Here is a 17,098-nt window from a genome sequence, read left to right on the forward strand (position 1 = left end):
TAGAGAAAACTAAGTTGAAAGATGATAGTAGCAATGATGCGGACTGGGTCCGTGATCTGAGGTTTATCCTCCTTGCTGCATAGAAGAATTATCTCCTTGATGCACCGCTAGGTGACAGACCTATTGCAGGAGCAGATGCAGACCTTATGAACGTTTGGCTAGCTCAATATGATGACAACTTGATAGTTTAGTGCACCATGCTTAACGGCTTAGAATCGGGACTTCAAAGACGTTTTGAACATCATGGACCATATGAGATGTTCCAGGAGTTGAAGTTGATATTTCAAGCAAATACCCGAGTTAAGAGATATGAAGTCTCTAACAAGTTCTATAGCTAAAAGATGGAGGAGAATAGCTCAACCAGTGAGCATGTGCTCAGATTGTCTGGATACTACAATCGCTTGGATCAAGTGGGAGTTAATCTTCTAGATAAGATAGTGATTGACAAAGTTCTCTAGTCACCATCACCAAGTTACTGGAACTTCATGATGAACTATAGTATGCAAGGGATGACGAAAGCAATTCCTGAGCTCTTCATGATGCTGAAATCGATGAAGGTAGAAATCAAGAAAGAGCATCAAGTGTTGATGATTGACAAGACCACTAGTTTCAAGAAAAGGGCAAAGGGAAAGAAAGGGAACTTCAAGTAGAATGGCAAGCAAGTTGTCACTCCCGTGAAGAAGCCCAAAGCTGGACCAAAGCCTGAAACTAAGTGCTTCTACTACAAAGGAAATGGTCATTGGAAGCGGAAATGCCCTGAATATTTGGTGGATAAAAAGGATGGCAAAGTGAACAAGGGTATATTTGATATACAAGTTATTGATGTGTACCTTACTAGTTTTCATAGTAACCCCTGGGTATTTGATACTTGTTCGGTTGCTAAGATTAGTAACTCGAAACAGGAGTTACAGAATGAACAGAGACTAGTTGAGGGTGAAGTGACAATGTATGGTGGAAGTGGTTCCAAGATTGATATGATCATCATCGCACACTCCCTATATTTTTGAGATTAGTGTTGAAACCTAAATAAATGTTATTTGGTGTTTGCGTTGAGCATAAGTATGATTAGATCATGTTTATTGCGATACGATTATTCATCTAAGACAGAGAATAAATTGTTATTCTGTTTAAATGAACAAAACCTTCTCGGGTCATACACCCAATGTTGATGGTTTATTGAATCTTGATCATAGTGATACACATATTCATAATATTGATGCCAAAAGATGCAAAGTTAATAATGATAGTGCAACATATTTGTGGCACTGCCGTTTGGGTCATATCGGTGTAAAGCGCATGAAGAAACTCCATAAAGATGGACTTTTGGAATCACTTGATTATGAATCATTTGATGCTTGTGAACCATGCCTTGTGGGCAAGATGACTAAAACTCCGTTCTCCGGAACAATGGAACGAGCTAATGACTTATTGGAAATAATACATACCGATGTATGCGATCCAATGAGTGTTGATGCTCGTGGCGAGTATCGTTATTTTCTGACCTTCACAAGATGATTTCAGTAGATATGAGTATATCTACTTAATGAAGCACAAGTTTGAAACATTTGAAAAGTTCAAAGTATTTCAGAGTGAAGTGGAGAATCATCGTAATAAGAAAATAAAGTTTCTACAATCTGATCATAGAGGAGAATATTTGAGTTACGAATTTGGTCTTCATTTAAAAACAATGTGGAATAGTTTCATAGCTCACGCCACATGGAACACCACAGCATAATGGTGTGTCCGAACATCGTACCCGCACTTTATTGGATATGGTGCGATCTATGATGTATCTTACCAATTTACCACTATTGTTTTGGGGTTATGCATTAGAGACAGCTGCATTCACTTTAAATAGGGCACCATCAAAATCCGTTGAGACCGCGCCTTATAAATTGTGGTTTGGCAAGAAACCAAAGTTTTCATTTCTTAAAGTTTGGGGTTGCGATGCTTATGTGAAAAAAATTCAATCTGATAAGCTCAAACCCAAATCGAAGAAGTGCGTCTTCATAGAATACCCAAAGGAAACTGTTGGGTACACCTTCTATCACAGATCCGAAGGCAAGATATTTGTTGCTAAGATGGATCCTTTCTAGAGAAGGAGTGTCTCTCGAAAGAAGTGAGTGGGAGGAAAGTAGAGCTTGATAAGGTAATTGTACCTTCTCCCGAATTGGAAAGTAGTTAATCACAGAAATCAGTTCCAGTGATTCCTACACCAATTAGTGAGGAAGCTAATGATGATGATCATGAAACTTCAGATTAAGTTACTACAGAACCTCGTAGGCCTTCCAAAGTACAGTCCGCACCAGAGCGGTACAGTAATCCTGTTCTGGAAGTAATGTTACTAGACCATGATGAACCTACAAACTATGAGGAAGCGATGATGAGCCCAGATTCCGCGAAATGGCTTAAAGCTATGAAATATGAGATAGGATCCATGTATGAGGACAAAGTGTGGACTTTGGTGGAGTTGCCCGATGATCGGCAAGCCATAGAAAACAAATGGATCTTCAAGAGGAAGACAGAAGCTGATAGTAGTGTTACTATCTACAAAGCTCGACTTGTCGCAAAAGGTTTTTCGACAAGTTCAAGGTGTTGAATACGATGAGATTTTCTCACTCGTATCGATGCTTAAGTCTGTCCGAATCATGTTAGCAATTGCCACATTTTATGAAATCTGGCAAATGGATGTCAAAACTGCATTCCTTAATGGATTTACTACAGAAGAGTTGTATATGATACAACCAGAAGGTTTTGTCAATCCGAAAGGTGCTAACAAAGTGTGCAAGCTCCAGCGATCCATTTATGGACTGGTGCAAGCCTCTCGGAGTTGGAATAAACGCTTTGATAGTGTGATCAAAGCATATGGTTTTATACAGATTTTTGAGAAGCCTGTATTTACAATAAAGTGAGTGGGAGCTCTGTAGCATTTCTAATATTATATGTGGACGACATATTGTTGATTGGAAATGATATATAATTTCTGGATAGCATAAAAGCATACTTGAATAAAAGTTTTTCAATGAAAGACCTCGGTGAAGCTGCTTATATATTGGGCATCAAGATCTATAGAGATAGATCAAGACGCTTAATTGGACTTTCACAAAGCACATACCTTGATAAAGTTTTGAAGAAGTTCAAAATGGATCAAGCAAAGAAAGGGTTCTTGCCTGCATTACAAGGTGTGAAGTTGAGTCAGACTCAAATCCCGACCACGGCAGAAAATAGAAGGAGAATGAAAGTCATTCCCTATGCCTCAGTCATAGGTTCTATAAAGTATGCTATGCTGTGTACTAGACCTATTGTATACCTTTCTCTGAGTTTGTCAAGGGAGTACAATTTTGATCTAGGAGTAGATCACTGGACAACGGTCAAGAATATCCTTAGTGAGAACTAAGGAAATATTTCTCGATTATGGAGGTGATAAAAGAGCCTGTTGTAAAGAGTTACATCGGTACAAGCTTTTACACCGATCCAGATGACTCTACGTCTCAATCTGGATACATATTGAAAGTGGGAGCAATTAGCTAGAGTAGCTCCGTGCAGAGCATTGTAGACATAGAATATTTGCAAAATACATACGGCTCTGAATGTGACAGACCCGTTGACTAAACTTCTCTCACGAGCAAACCATGATCATACCTTAGTACTCTTTGGATGTTAATCACATAGCAATATGAACTAGATTATTGGCTCTAGTAAACCCTTTGGGTGTTGATCACATGACGATGTGAACTATGGGTATTAATCACATACAGATGGGAATATTGGTGTTAAATCACATGGTGATGTGAACTAGATTATTGACTCTAGTGCAAGTGGGAGACTGAAGGAAATATGCCCTAGAGGCAATAATAAAGTTCTTATTTATTTCCTTATTTCATGATAAATGTTTATTATTCATGCTAGAATTGTATTAACCGGAAATATAATACATGTGTGAATACATAGATAAACATAGTGTCACTAGTATGCCTCTACTTTACTAGCTCGTTAATCAAAGATGGTTAAGTTTCCTAACCATAGACACGAGTTGTCATTTGATTAACAGGATCACATCATTAGGAGAATGATGTGATTGACTTGACCCATTCCGTTAGCTTACCACTTGATTGTTTAGTATGTTGCTATTACTTTCTTCATGACCTATACATGTTCCTATGACTATGAGATTATGCAACTCCCGTTTACCGAAGGAACACTTTGTGTGCTACCAAACGTCAGAACGCAACTGGGTGATTATAAAGGTGCTCTACAGGTGTCTCCGAAGGTACTTGTTGAGTTGGTGTATTTCGAGATTAGGATTTGTCACTCCGATTGTCGGAGAGGTATCTCTGGCCCTCTTGGTAATGCACATCACTATAAGCCTTGCAAGCAATGTGACTAATGAGTTAGCTGCGGGATGATGCATTACATAACGAGTAAAGAGACTTGCCGGTAACGAGATTGAACTAGGTATTGAGATACCGATGATCGAATCTCGGACAAGTAACATACCGATGACAAAGGGAACAACGTATGTTGTTATGCGGTTTGACCGATAAAGATCTTCGTAGAATATGTGCGAGCCAATATGAGCATCCAGGTTCCGCTATTGGTTATTGACCAGAGGTGTGTCTCGGTCATGTCTACATAGTTCTCGAACCCGTAGGGTCCGCACGCTTAACGTTCGGTGATGATTTATATTATGAGTTATGTGTTTTGATGTACCGAAGGTAGTTTGGAGTCCCAGATGAGATTGGGGACATGACGAGGAGTCTCGAAATGGTTGACACGTAAAGATCGATATATTGGATGACTATATTCGGACATCGGAAAGGTTCCGAGTGATTCGGGTATTTATCGGAGTACTGGAGAGTTACGAGAATTCGCCGGGGAGTATATGGGCCTTATTGGGCTTTAAGGGAAAGAGAGAGGGGAGGTTGCGCGCCCCCCAAGGCCTAGTCCGAATCGTACTAGGGGGAGGATCTACGCCCCTTCCTTCCTTCTCTTCTCTTTTCCCTTTCCTTGACTCCTACTCCTACTACATGGAAGGGGGGAATCCTACTCCCGGTGGGAGTAGGACTCCCCAGGGCGCGCCACAGAGGGGGCCGGCCCCTCCCCTCCTCTCCTCCTTTATATACTGAGGCTAGGGGCACCCCATGACACACAAGTTGATCTGTTGATCTCTCCGAGCCGTGTGCGGTGCCCCCCTCCACCATATTCCACCTCAGTCATATCGTAGTGGTGCTTAGGTGAAGCCCTGCGTCGGTAGAAACATCATCACCGTCATCACGCCGTCGTGCTGACGAAACTCTCCCCTGAAGCTCTGCTGGATTAGAGTTCGCGGGACGTCATCGAGCTGAACGTGTGCTGAACTCGGAGGTGGCGTACGTTTGGTACTTGGATCGGTCGGATCGTGAAGACGTAGGACTACATCAACCGCATTGTGCTAACACTTCCGCTTTCGGTCTACGAGGGTACGTGGACAACACTCTCCCCTCTCGTTGCTATGCATCACCATGATCTTGCGTGTGCGTAGGATTTTTTTTGAAATTACTACGTTCCCCAACACACTTTACTTCATATAAGAACTTGTCCAGGTTTGTCCTTTGCTACAAAAAGGATTGGGCCACTTTACTGCACTTTATTTATCTTTGTTACTTGTTACCCGTTACGAATTACCTTATCACAAAACTATCTGTTACCGATAATTTCAGTGCTTGCAGAGAATACCTTACTGAAAACTGCTTGTCACTTCCTTCTGCTCCTCGTTGGGTTCGACACTCTTACTTATTGAAAGGACTATGATAGATCCCCTACACTTGTGGGTCATCAGCTCTGTCAAGCCGGACCGACCCAAATCATTCAAAAAGACTACTGGTTTAGTCCCACCTCGCCGGGTGAGGCGCACGCCGACCGGCTTAAATAACCACATCGGCAGACGGCGGTAAGCTTCTCTCTTGTTGCATTAGGTCCATTGATTCTCGCTGTGCGAACAAGACAGCTTGACACTAAATTGCATTTCATCAACTGATGATTGTTCATCGTGTGTCAAGTTTGTCTTGTTCATATACGTTGATAGCCCTACTACAATGAAAGAGATTTTTATATTGATCAATGACCGTGAAAATTATTTTGACCCACAGTAGCTTTGTGTCGTTGAATTTGTATTGTATGATCGTCGTGCATGGATTTGGATATCAAGATTTGAGGATTGTGATTGTGGAGAGGGTCGAATGGGAACCTGCTCGACGCTGTCCATGGGCGTATAGGGGCTCGGATTAGATATTCCTTGTTGTAAATGCTCTAAGGCCCCAAAGGACTAGCAAAACAGAGCAACAAGATAGGTGTAGATTGGAAGAATCAAACACGTAAAGGCACAGGTTATTCTCTAATTTTATTTGCATGGCCTATTTACATTTTGTAGAAACTTTCATGGTTTTTTAGACGTGGGTTTCGATGTCCTACAACAGTAGTGAATGTTAAGGCCTTGTACAATGTGATGTGCTTAGGGAAGGTACTTAGAGAAATAAACCAGTTTTTATTTAAGCACCGGTACTTATTTCTAAAAGATGACGCTTAATTAGACATCTCTTTTGTAAAAATAGTCACTGATGCTTCAAAAAACCCGGTTTATTTTTTAATCTTCTCCCTTAATACCTAACATTGTATAAGGCTAACTGTACTTAGCTCACGTTCCATGGCCCCTTTGTATTCCTGGTACACGGGACGTTGCAACATTACCCCATTACATTTAGCAGTAACTAGAAGCATACGCGCGCCTTGCTGCGCCGTTCTACTTTTCTACCATTTATTTGTTTGACTATTAATTCAGAAATAGATTTCTTGCAGCTCTGTTTGCGGGTCGGGGGTTGTTGTTTATTTCATGGGCCTTTTGTTTTCGCTTCCATAATTTTGGGGTCAGAACACTCTTTATTGCATTGCAGGGTATGTCTAGTTGCTAGGACACATCATCATTTACTTGATAGGATATTACTCAGTTTTTTTACAACTATTGTCCTTCGCAAAAATGGTATGTTAGCAGCACTGCCAAAAACATATCCAAAGTAGTTGTTGGCGTCAAACATGTCATGGACCTGCAGGGTTAAACCATAGTGCTGGATGGACATGATAATGTAAATCTGCAAAACTAATTCAAAAAGATGATAATGCATAACTGAGGCTTGTGATTATAGTATCATCTAGAACAATCATACACCTCTATGATTTGACCAACCAATATTTCATAACTTACCTTGGTCACAGACAAATAATACAAAATACCAACAATAAAGGTCCGCAATAAATGGTAAAAGGGAAGTGAAAGTGAGAAATACTTGAAAGTTGCAACACAGCACCAAAGTATATGGCTTTTGGTTTTCAATATTGATCATTCATATGCGTAGTTAGAATCGAAATAGAAAGAACATATTTGAGATAAAAGCAATGATTTGCATAGACTAACGACAAGAAAGGGAATGAAGCATGTTTATAGCAGCTTCTAAGAGGAAGAGATGGAAATGAAGGATAGAGAGATAATAGTACAAGTGATTGATCTCATTTCATTTGAATGTAATATTATTGATGCATTAATAAGGCCTGATCAACTATGTACATAAGTGACCCAGTGACAATTAAGCAAATTATCTTCACATAAAAACGTAGTTATCATCAGTTGTGTACATAACTGACCCAGAGACCATGCTCCTTAGGCGTGGAACGATATGTTAATTAATACTCCATCTCTTCTAAAATATAGTACATACTTTGTTTTGAAAAGTCAAACGTACCAATGTTTGACCAAGTTAAAAAAATCAACATGCACATGTACTGTTATAGTTTATTTATTTAGTACTTCAAATATTAATAGTTTATTCTAGAAACTTGGTCAAATGTACATCTTTGACTTTTGAAAAACTAATATGCACTACATCGTGGAACATAGGCCGCATAAAACATGCCATGTATAAACTGCGTGAGGTTGTTAATCCACAAGCACAGAGATGTACTCAAGCAGTGAAGCATGAGGTTTTTAAATTGAAGCCTTACACAATGAGATAAAATCCCAGTATAATCTGCTACTTGTTTAACACCGAAGCGAGCAAGATTGAATTTGAATCAGGTTGCCAAAGAAAGGATGATAGAGGGAGAGGAAGGAGGTATCAGGAGTTGTACTGCAGACCTTGTGGGCCATGGCATGTTGATGAAGGTGACCAAGTTCGAAGACGACAATCGTCTCCAGGCCCCGAGCGTCGTTGTCGTTGGAAGTTAACTACCACATAAAACATGGGGAGAAAGATGGAGCGATGGGCGGGGTGTGCGGCATGGTGGTGGATAGGCAAAGCCCGTGCAGTCTTGTGGTGTGGAGGAGGCGGTGTGGGACGGGCGCTCGTGCAACCGTGTGGTGCGGATGAGGCGGTGATGGACTGGCGGTGCCGTGCAACTATATGATGCGGAGGAGCAGGTGATGGGTCGGGTGCCTGTGCAACCGTGTGGTGCGGAAGAGGCGGTGATGGCTCAGGCGTACTGCCATGAAAGAAGGGAAGAAAGATAGAGAGATGGGTGGGGCATGCGGCGTGGTGGTGGACTGACGGTGCCCATGCAGCCATGTGACATAGAGGAGGCGGTGATAAGACAAGCTGGCGGTGACCGTGCCGCTATGCGGTGATACATCACTTTGATGTACATGAGCGACATGTTAACCTTTTTCTTCTCTCAAAAAAGTAGTCCCTCTGATCTACAATAAATGTCATGGTTTTAGTTCAGGAAGTAAGTGACACGTAACATATCAAGTGTTGGACACACGTAGTTCAATGGTTGGCCCAGGCCGTAAACAATACGTACTGTTGGATGGTTAGGTAGACATTGCTATTCCCTGCCGCCAGAGTCCCAGACTTTACATTGGTGCTCGCATTTTTCTGGATTTATTCCAGGCCTTTCGGCGGTGTGCGTCTGTGGGAGGAGACATCCCACCAACTACGAAGGTGTGTGTGACGACTGCATCAATCTTAAGATGATGTGTCGTCTTAGTCTCTCAAAAATGCTCATAAAGGTAAGGTGTGCATCCGTGCATTCATAGGGGTGAGTGTATGCTCGTGTATGTGAGCGAGTTCGATTGTACTATGATTAAAAAATAATACCTATTATTTAATAAAAGACCGTGGTTAAAATCTAAGTGGTTCTTTTAAAAAGAATAAGCACATTCTCACTTGACCCTCTCAGCCCCGGAGCGCTCGCAGCTCTTACATTCAAGGGAGCTTAGATATTGTAGTGATGTATATGTGACCCGGTGGGACTTGCGCACATTTTCTTCGTATAGATTTCCACTCGCATCGTTGTCAGACTTCATGCACATTGCATGGATGCATCTTAATTATGCAGAGATTAGATGTTACTATTCATTGTACTTTGTATCCATTTGATGCTACTCCGTCCGTCCCATAATATAAGAGCATTTTTTATCAGTGTAGTATAAAAAACATTCTTATATTATGGGGCGGAGGGAGTATCTTTTAAGATATAAAAGCGTCATTTATCGAACAATCACTACCAAGCTTCAGTAAATTATGCCGATATTTCTAAAATTGGATCCTTGACCCATCACAAGAATAATGAGAGCAGTTGGAGTTAAACGACAGGTGAATATGACGGCCCTCACCAGTCACCAGCCTGGTGTTATCTGAAAGAAAATTGGTGTGAAAGCAACTCGGCAGCAGTAAAGATAGAGCCCAAACATATCGGTCGGCGAGTAAGGTTTTATCTTTTGAGCCGCCAAAGAGTAAAGTTGGCTACTCCATGTAAGAGTTATATAATAGGTTTCCTGAATGTCTGGGTTCAGAAAGATCAAGAACTGGTATGTGATTTGTACTTCCATACAGAAAATGTTACTTTAACACTTTAAATAATTGAATTTAAATAACAATGTGTTCACAAAATTGGGACATCCTATCTGTATCATCGGAGACAACGACAACTGGATGCTATGACAAATAAACAGGAAAATAAACTAAAGGAGGTTGGCCCCAGGATAAGATAGTTATTTTCATCTGAGTCACCTTTGATTTGATTCTTTCCTTCTTTTTTAGCAATTTACATTGCAAGGACCCGCTTTGCTCAAGTCCATCTAAAAATCGTAAACCACTACAGCTAGGTATATAGCTACTCTCTTTTTTTGCGGGGTAGGTATATAGCTACTTCAACTCTACCTTATCATGCTGCCAACAAAAAATAATATCTTATCATAACGCGCCAAAAGAATTTGGAATGAGCATTTGCTGGCATCTTTGGCACTTGAAATATGTTTCTCACAGGTCCATTCGAGGATGCGTTTTTTCTTTTCTCCGGGGTATAAAAGCAGCCGTAAACATGTATGGAGATACAATCCTTGAATCTTGTAGCGAACTTTTACCAACAAAATGGTATCTTCTCCATGAAAATTAAGAAAAGCATAAGGCATCAGATTGACCCTTTTCTCCTTCACATTTTATACACACGTGGTCTGATAAACCTCCACAACAAGAAAAGTACACGATTTCAACTAAAAATACGATTCAAGCACACCATAGCTGACCAGAGGAAGCCCTAGGCTCCACCATGTAGGCCGTTGATTGGGGATCCCTGATAATTAATTAAGAGCGATAAGCCTGCTTTGCAGCTGCTGTGGCTGGTGATGTGTCGGCATAAGGGACATCCCCATCAGCACGCTATCATCACAAGCATATATGTAAATTGTTGCCCGATCACATTTCGGCGATATTCTTTGTCCACATTGGGGAGATGAGAGCGAGCCCGGCCCTAATCCTCGCTATCCCTGACCCTGCCTGAGTGGACATGGCGCCACCAATGCGTTAGGTCTCGGCACCATAGCAGTTTCGGGATGGCTGACTCGGAGACTGCGATCCGTATGAAATGTAGTCCACAAGCCTAAAGATAATATCGCCTCCGGGGCCCATAGAGGATTGTCATGCAGTAGAGCTGTAGAGGAATCCTTGGAAAACGTCTATCAGGCTGTTCCTTTTGATGCTTCATTTTTTGTAAATTAAAGTCACACTTTATTAAAAAAAAGGACAATTTTCTAATAATTGAAGTCTCACAATTTTTCTTGAAGATGTTTCCAATTTGAAAAAAAAAAAACAAGAAATCTTGGATGGCAACTTCCTCCCGTTTTCCTCCCCTAACCCTAGGCGATTATGGTAAACTCTTCTCTCCAGGCTTCACCTTCGAGCTCGTGGATCCACCTATCCTTTGCCTGCCGCTTCGATGGCCGCTGGTGGGGAGGGAGAATCTTGGTGCCTTCGCTCCGGTTAGTAGTTTAGGTTACGTTTTTTTTAGTCCTCACGGGTGTGGCGCTCACATGGATTGCGGCGCCCCTCTTAAAAAAATCCAGGTTTCGATCCTCCTCGAGTACGTCCGTCTAGACATAGTCGATGGAGCTCCGGTGTAGACTATGGTCTCCTTGGGGCGGTGAGGTTAGGGTTTCTCGCCATGTGGCGAGATTTGATGTGAGATGCTTCAAATCTATGTAAGCATTCAACGACGACGACTGAGGTTCCAGGCCGTTGGTCCTTAGGGACACATGCACGAACACTTCCCGACTAGCATCGATATGGTCAAGCCGGCTCCTGTAGGGGAGCGGCTCCAACGGCACGTCAGCATCTCGTTTTGGCTGCAGTAGTGGTCATTCAATGGTCTGGGAATCTGGATGTATTTTTTATTATGTTGTCGGCGGCTCGTTCTGGCGGTATTAGTGGTCGTTCGATGGTCTCGGAATCTCGATGTAATTTTTATTATGTTTGAGATGATTTTGTAATTTCGATGAACTTTTATAATAGTTGTTTACAAATATACTGCAAAATTGGGCCAAACCCATCAATCCATTCCACGACAAAATCAGTATCACGGAGTCGCTCGGACTGGGTACGGGCATCTCCAACGTTGAATCCCAGATTTTCTCCCACATCCGTCCACGGACAGGGGGTCATTTTGTAGACATGGATGCGGGAGTCGGTGATACGCCTCCAACGTATCTATAATTGCTGATTGTTCCATGATGTTATATTATCAATGTTGAATGTTTTATATCCATTTTATAACAACTTTATATATTTTTTGGGACTAACTATTGACATAGTGCTTAGTGCCAGTTGCTGTTTTTTGCTTGTTTTTACTCCACAGAATATCAGTACCAACGAACTCCAAATGTCACGAAACTTTTTGGCGATTTTTTCTGGATAGAAGTCAACTTGGGAGCCAAGGAAGTGCCCGAGGGGAGGCCCATAGTGCCCACAAGGCACCAGGGCACGCCAGAGGCCCCCTAGCATGCCCTAGTGGGTAATGGGGCCCACAGCCCCCCTCTCCACCACCTATCAGCTCTATAAATACTCTAAAATACCCAAACCCTAGGGGAGCAGAGAGATCAGAGTTTTCACAGCCGCAAGTTACAAAACCACGAGATCCAACCTAGAGGCCTTTTCTGGCACCTTGCCAGAGGGGTCAGCGATCACGGAGGGGCTCTTCATCAACACCCTTGCCCCTCTGATGATGCGTGAGTAGTTTACAATAGACCTACAAGTCCGTAGGCAGTAGCTAGATGACTTCTTTCTCTCTTTTTTGAAAGTGCAACTATCCCTAGGTGGTTTTGGTAATTCATAACAACATATAGCTCATTGAGCTAATGCTATTCCAAGACTATTATTTTAGGAAAGCTCAATGAATGGCATGGCATGGATGATGAAAGTGGATCCCTCAAAATACTAAAGACAAAGGATTGGCTCAAGCTCAAAAGCTCAAGACTTCATTTTATATTTTAGTGATCCAAGATCACATTGAGTCTATAGGAAAAGCCAATACTATCAAGGAGGGATGAGGTGTTGCTTAATGAGCCTCTTGCTTCATGTGCTTAGTGATATGCTCCAAAACCCTCAGCTACTTTCTCACATCCACAAATGACCTAAACCCAAAGCCAAAATCGGTCACACCGATTCTTTCTATCCGGCGCCACCGATTTCAAATGTCATAGCCAGTGCCACAAACCCTAAGCAAATCGGTCTTACCGATAGGGATCTCGGTCTCACCGAGATGGGATTGTAATCTCTCTGTTTCCCTTCGTAACGTTTCGGTCTAACCGAAGTGAGCGATCGGTCCCACCGAGATTGCAATATAAACTCTCTGTTTCCCTTTTGTAACATTTCGGTCTCACCGAAAAGAGCAAATTGGTCCCACCAAGTTTACCTGACCAACTCTCTGGAAAGCTTATTACGAAAATCGGTCTCACCGAGTTTGTGTAATCGGTCTTACCGAGATTACGTTATGCCCTAACCCTAACCGAATCGCTCTCACCAAGTTGCATGTCAGTCCCACCGAAAATCACTAACGGTCACTAGGTTTACTAAATCGGTCCGACCGAGTCTGTTGAATCGGTCCCACCGAGTTTGGTAAATTGTGTGTAACGGTTAGATTTGTGTGGAGGCTATATATACCCCTCCACCTCCTCTTCATTCGTGGAGAGAGATATCAGACTAAACCTACACTTTCAACTTACCATTTCTGAGAGAGAACCACCTACTCATGTGTTGAGACCAAGATATTCCATTCCTACCATATGAATCTTGATCTCTAGCCTTCCCCAAGTTGCTTTCCACTCAAATCTTCTTTCCACCAGATCCAAAACCTATGAGAGAGGGTTGAGTGTTGGGGAGACTATCATTTGAAGCACAAGAGCAAGGAGTTCATCATCAACGCACCATTTGTTACTTCTTGGAGAGTGGTGTCTCCTAGATTGGCTAGGTGTCACTTGGGAGCCTCCGACAGGATTGTGGAGTTGAACCAAGGAGTTTGTAAGGGCAAGGAGATCGCCTACTTCGTGAAGATCTACCGCTAGTGAGGCAAGTCCTTCGTGGGCGATGGCCATGGTGGGATAGACAAGGTTTCTTCTTCGTGGACTGTTCGTGGGTGGAGCCCTCCGTGGACTCGCGCAACCGTTACCCTTCGTGGGTTGAAGTCTCCATAAACGTGGATGTACGATAGCACCAGCTATCGGAACCACGCCAAAAACATCCGTGTCTCCAATTGCGTTTGAATCCTCCAAACCCTTCCCTTTACTTTCTTGCAAGTTGCATGCTTTAATTTCCGCTGCCTATATACTCTTTGCATGCTTGCTTGAATAGTGTGATGATTGCTTGACTTGTCCTAAGATAGCTAAAATCTGCCAAACTCTAAAATTGGGAAAAGGTTAAGTTTTTAATTGGTCAAGTAGTCTAATCACCCCCCCTCTAGACATACTTCAAGGTCTTACAAGTGGTATCAGAGCTTTGGTCTCCATTTGCTTTGATTTCCATAGCTTTTGGTGGTCATAGCCTTGGTTTCACAACCTAGGAGAGTATGGCGTTTAGCGAGGAAAATTATCACCGTAGAGGTCCTTACTTTGATGCTACTAATTTTGCTAGTTGGAAGCATAAGATGAAAATGCATATTCTTGGACATAACCCAGCCGTTTGGACAATTATTTGTATTAGCTTGCAAGGTGAATTCTTTGTTGGGAGAGAACCGAACCGTGAAGCTAATGCGGAAGAATTGAAGATGCTGCAATACAACACTCAAGCTTGTGATATCATCTTGAACGGATTGTGCCTCGAAGAATTCAACAAAATCAGCCATCTTGAGAATGCAAAGGAAATTTGGGATACTTTGATTGATATGCATGAAGGTACCGAATCCGTCAAGGAATCCAAGTTGGATGTGCTCCAAAGTCAGCTTGACAAGTTCAAAATGAAGGATGGTGAAGGTGTCGCTGAAATGTACTCTAGGCTTGCTCTTATCACAAATGAGATTGCCGGCTTAGGGAGTGAAGAGATGACCGACAAATTCATCATCAAGAAGATCCTAAGAGCATTGGATGGAAAGTATGATACCGTGTGCACATTGATCCAAATGATGCCAAACTACAAAGATCTCAAGCCAACGGAAGTCATTGGAAGAATTGTTGCTCATGAGATGTCACTCAAGGATAAGGAGGAACTTCACAACAAGTCAAGTGGTGCTTACAAAGCCTCAAGTGAATCCCCCACATCATCAAGTGAGAAACAAACCTTCAATGAAGAATTGAGCTTAATGGTGAAGAACTTCAACAAATTCTACAAGAGTAGAAGCAAAGAAAGAAGTTCCAAGTCAAGGTCTTACAATGACAAAAGATCTTCTAGTCGAGAGCGCAATTGCTACAGTTGTGGGAGACCCGAACACTATTCCAATGAGTGTACGGCACCCTACAAAAGAAGAGAAGATTCTCCAAGAAGAAGAAGCAAAAGAGAAGAATCACCACCGAGAGAGAGGAGGAGTAGAGATGATCATTATGAACGAAGACCCTCACGGAGAAGCAAGGATTTGGAAAGGAAGGACAAGTCATCAAGGAGCTACACAAAACGAAGACATCAAGCTCATGTTGGTGAATGGGTATCCGGCTCCGACTCCGACAATCACTCCGAGAGAAGCTATCACTCCGACTCTGAATATACTCAAGATGAAGGTGTTGCCGGTATAGCACTTGTGTCAACCAACTCCTACGACATATTTGATTCACCAAATGAAGGAATTGGAAGATGCTTCATGGCCAAAGGTCCAAAGGTAACACATCCTGAGTATGTTGATTTCAATAGTGATGAAGATGACTTGCTTGTGGATGATGATTTACTTGTTGACAACTCTAGTGATGAATACTATGATGAAACGTCAATTAATCATGCTAATCAAGATAAAACAAATGACAATGATAAGGAGAAGATTGAGCTTCTAACTAAAGAACTAAACACTCTTAAGTTGGCTCATGAAACTATCTTCGAAGATCATCGAGAACTTTTAAGGGCTCATGAGAAGTTACGCTTTAAAAAGCTCAATCTTGAGCAAGAGCATGAGTTCTTAAAAGCAATCAATGATGATCTCCGTAAGAAAAGTTCTTCTTACATTGCCAAGCGTTTACTCTTATCTACTTACATGCCTCAAGTCAAGTCTAGTAACAAGTACAAGAAAGATACTTCCTCTAGTAGTAACAATAATAATAATGTCAAATCCAATATTGTTGCTTCTAGTAGTTCTCTTGATTGCACTAATGATTCTCTTAGCCAAGTTACACTTGAGCAAGAAAATAGCTTATTGAAGGGAATTATAGAGAAAGGTGTTTACAAGAGCCTTGCCGGGAGTAAGCAATTCGAGGAAATTGTACGCAAGCAAGGAAGGCACCGGAAGAATCAAGGTGTTGGTTTTGAATGAAAGTTCAATGCCAATGGAGTTGAGTGGGAAGAAGATCAATACCCCAAGACGAAGTTTGTTCCTCAACAAGAGAAGTATGATCCTACTTCCTTCAAGGGAACACAAGCACAAGATGATCTTCCACCACAAGACCACAAGAACGAAGGCAAGGACAAGCTTCAAGAAGAGATTGTTGCATTTGAAGAAGCACCTAAAGCCTCGTTCAAGTGGGTTCCCAAGACTACGTCAAGTTCTACTTCATCAAGTACAACTACAACTCCAAGGATTCCCATCAAGATGATGTGGATCCCGAAGAAGAAGAACTAGAGAGTTCTTGAGGATGACTCCGCCAACATTCTTCACTCATATCATTATGGCAAGAACGAGTGCAATCAACTTCCACATCTTGCACTAGTTCAAGGAGTCACAAACCCTCATGTTGGTAAGGCAAGGGACAAGGTAACCTAATGATTTCATGGACATCATCTTGTGTGTGCATCACTCTATGTCTATGGATATTCTTGATTGTTCCTTGTGGGACTAACCCATGTAGGTAAGTTGAAAGTGCAACTCACTCCAAAGGATTGCTCCAAATGATCTACATCAACATTGAGCATCCACATCTTCAACACCTACATGAAGTCATCATCGACAAAACCCAAGGTTAGTTCATCCCTCAAAAGGGGGGTCTCACATCTAGGGGGAGCTTAACTCTAAGAATTGAGTCAAAGCAACTCTAATGGTGTGAACACATCAATGCATTATGTAAAAGTGGTAACCCCACTTGAACTTAAACGATGAGTATGACCTATGATCAAATGTTTTTCATTTGACTCCTAAGTCAATATACTCATATATAGATGACCTAGTCATCGCC

This window comes from Triticum aestivum, chromosome 4B (genome assembly GCF_018294505.1).
Source record: "Triticum aestivum cultivar Chinese Spring chromosome 4B, IWGSC CS RefSeq v2.1, whole genome shotgun sequence".
Classification (NCBI taxonomy): Eukaryota; Viridiplantae; Streptophyta; class Magnoliopsida; order Poales; family Poaceae; genus Triticum; species Triticum aestivum.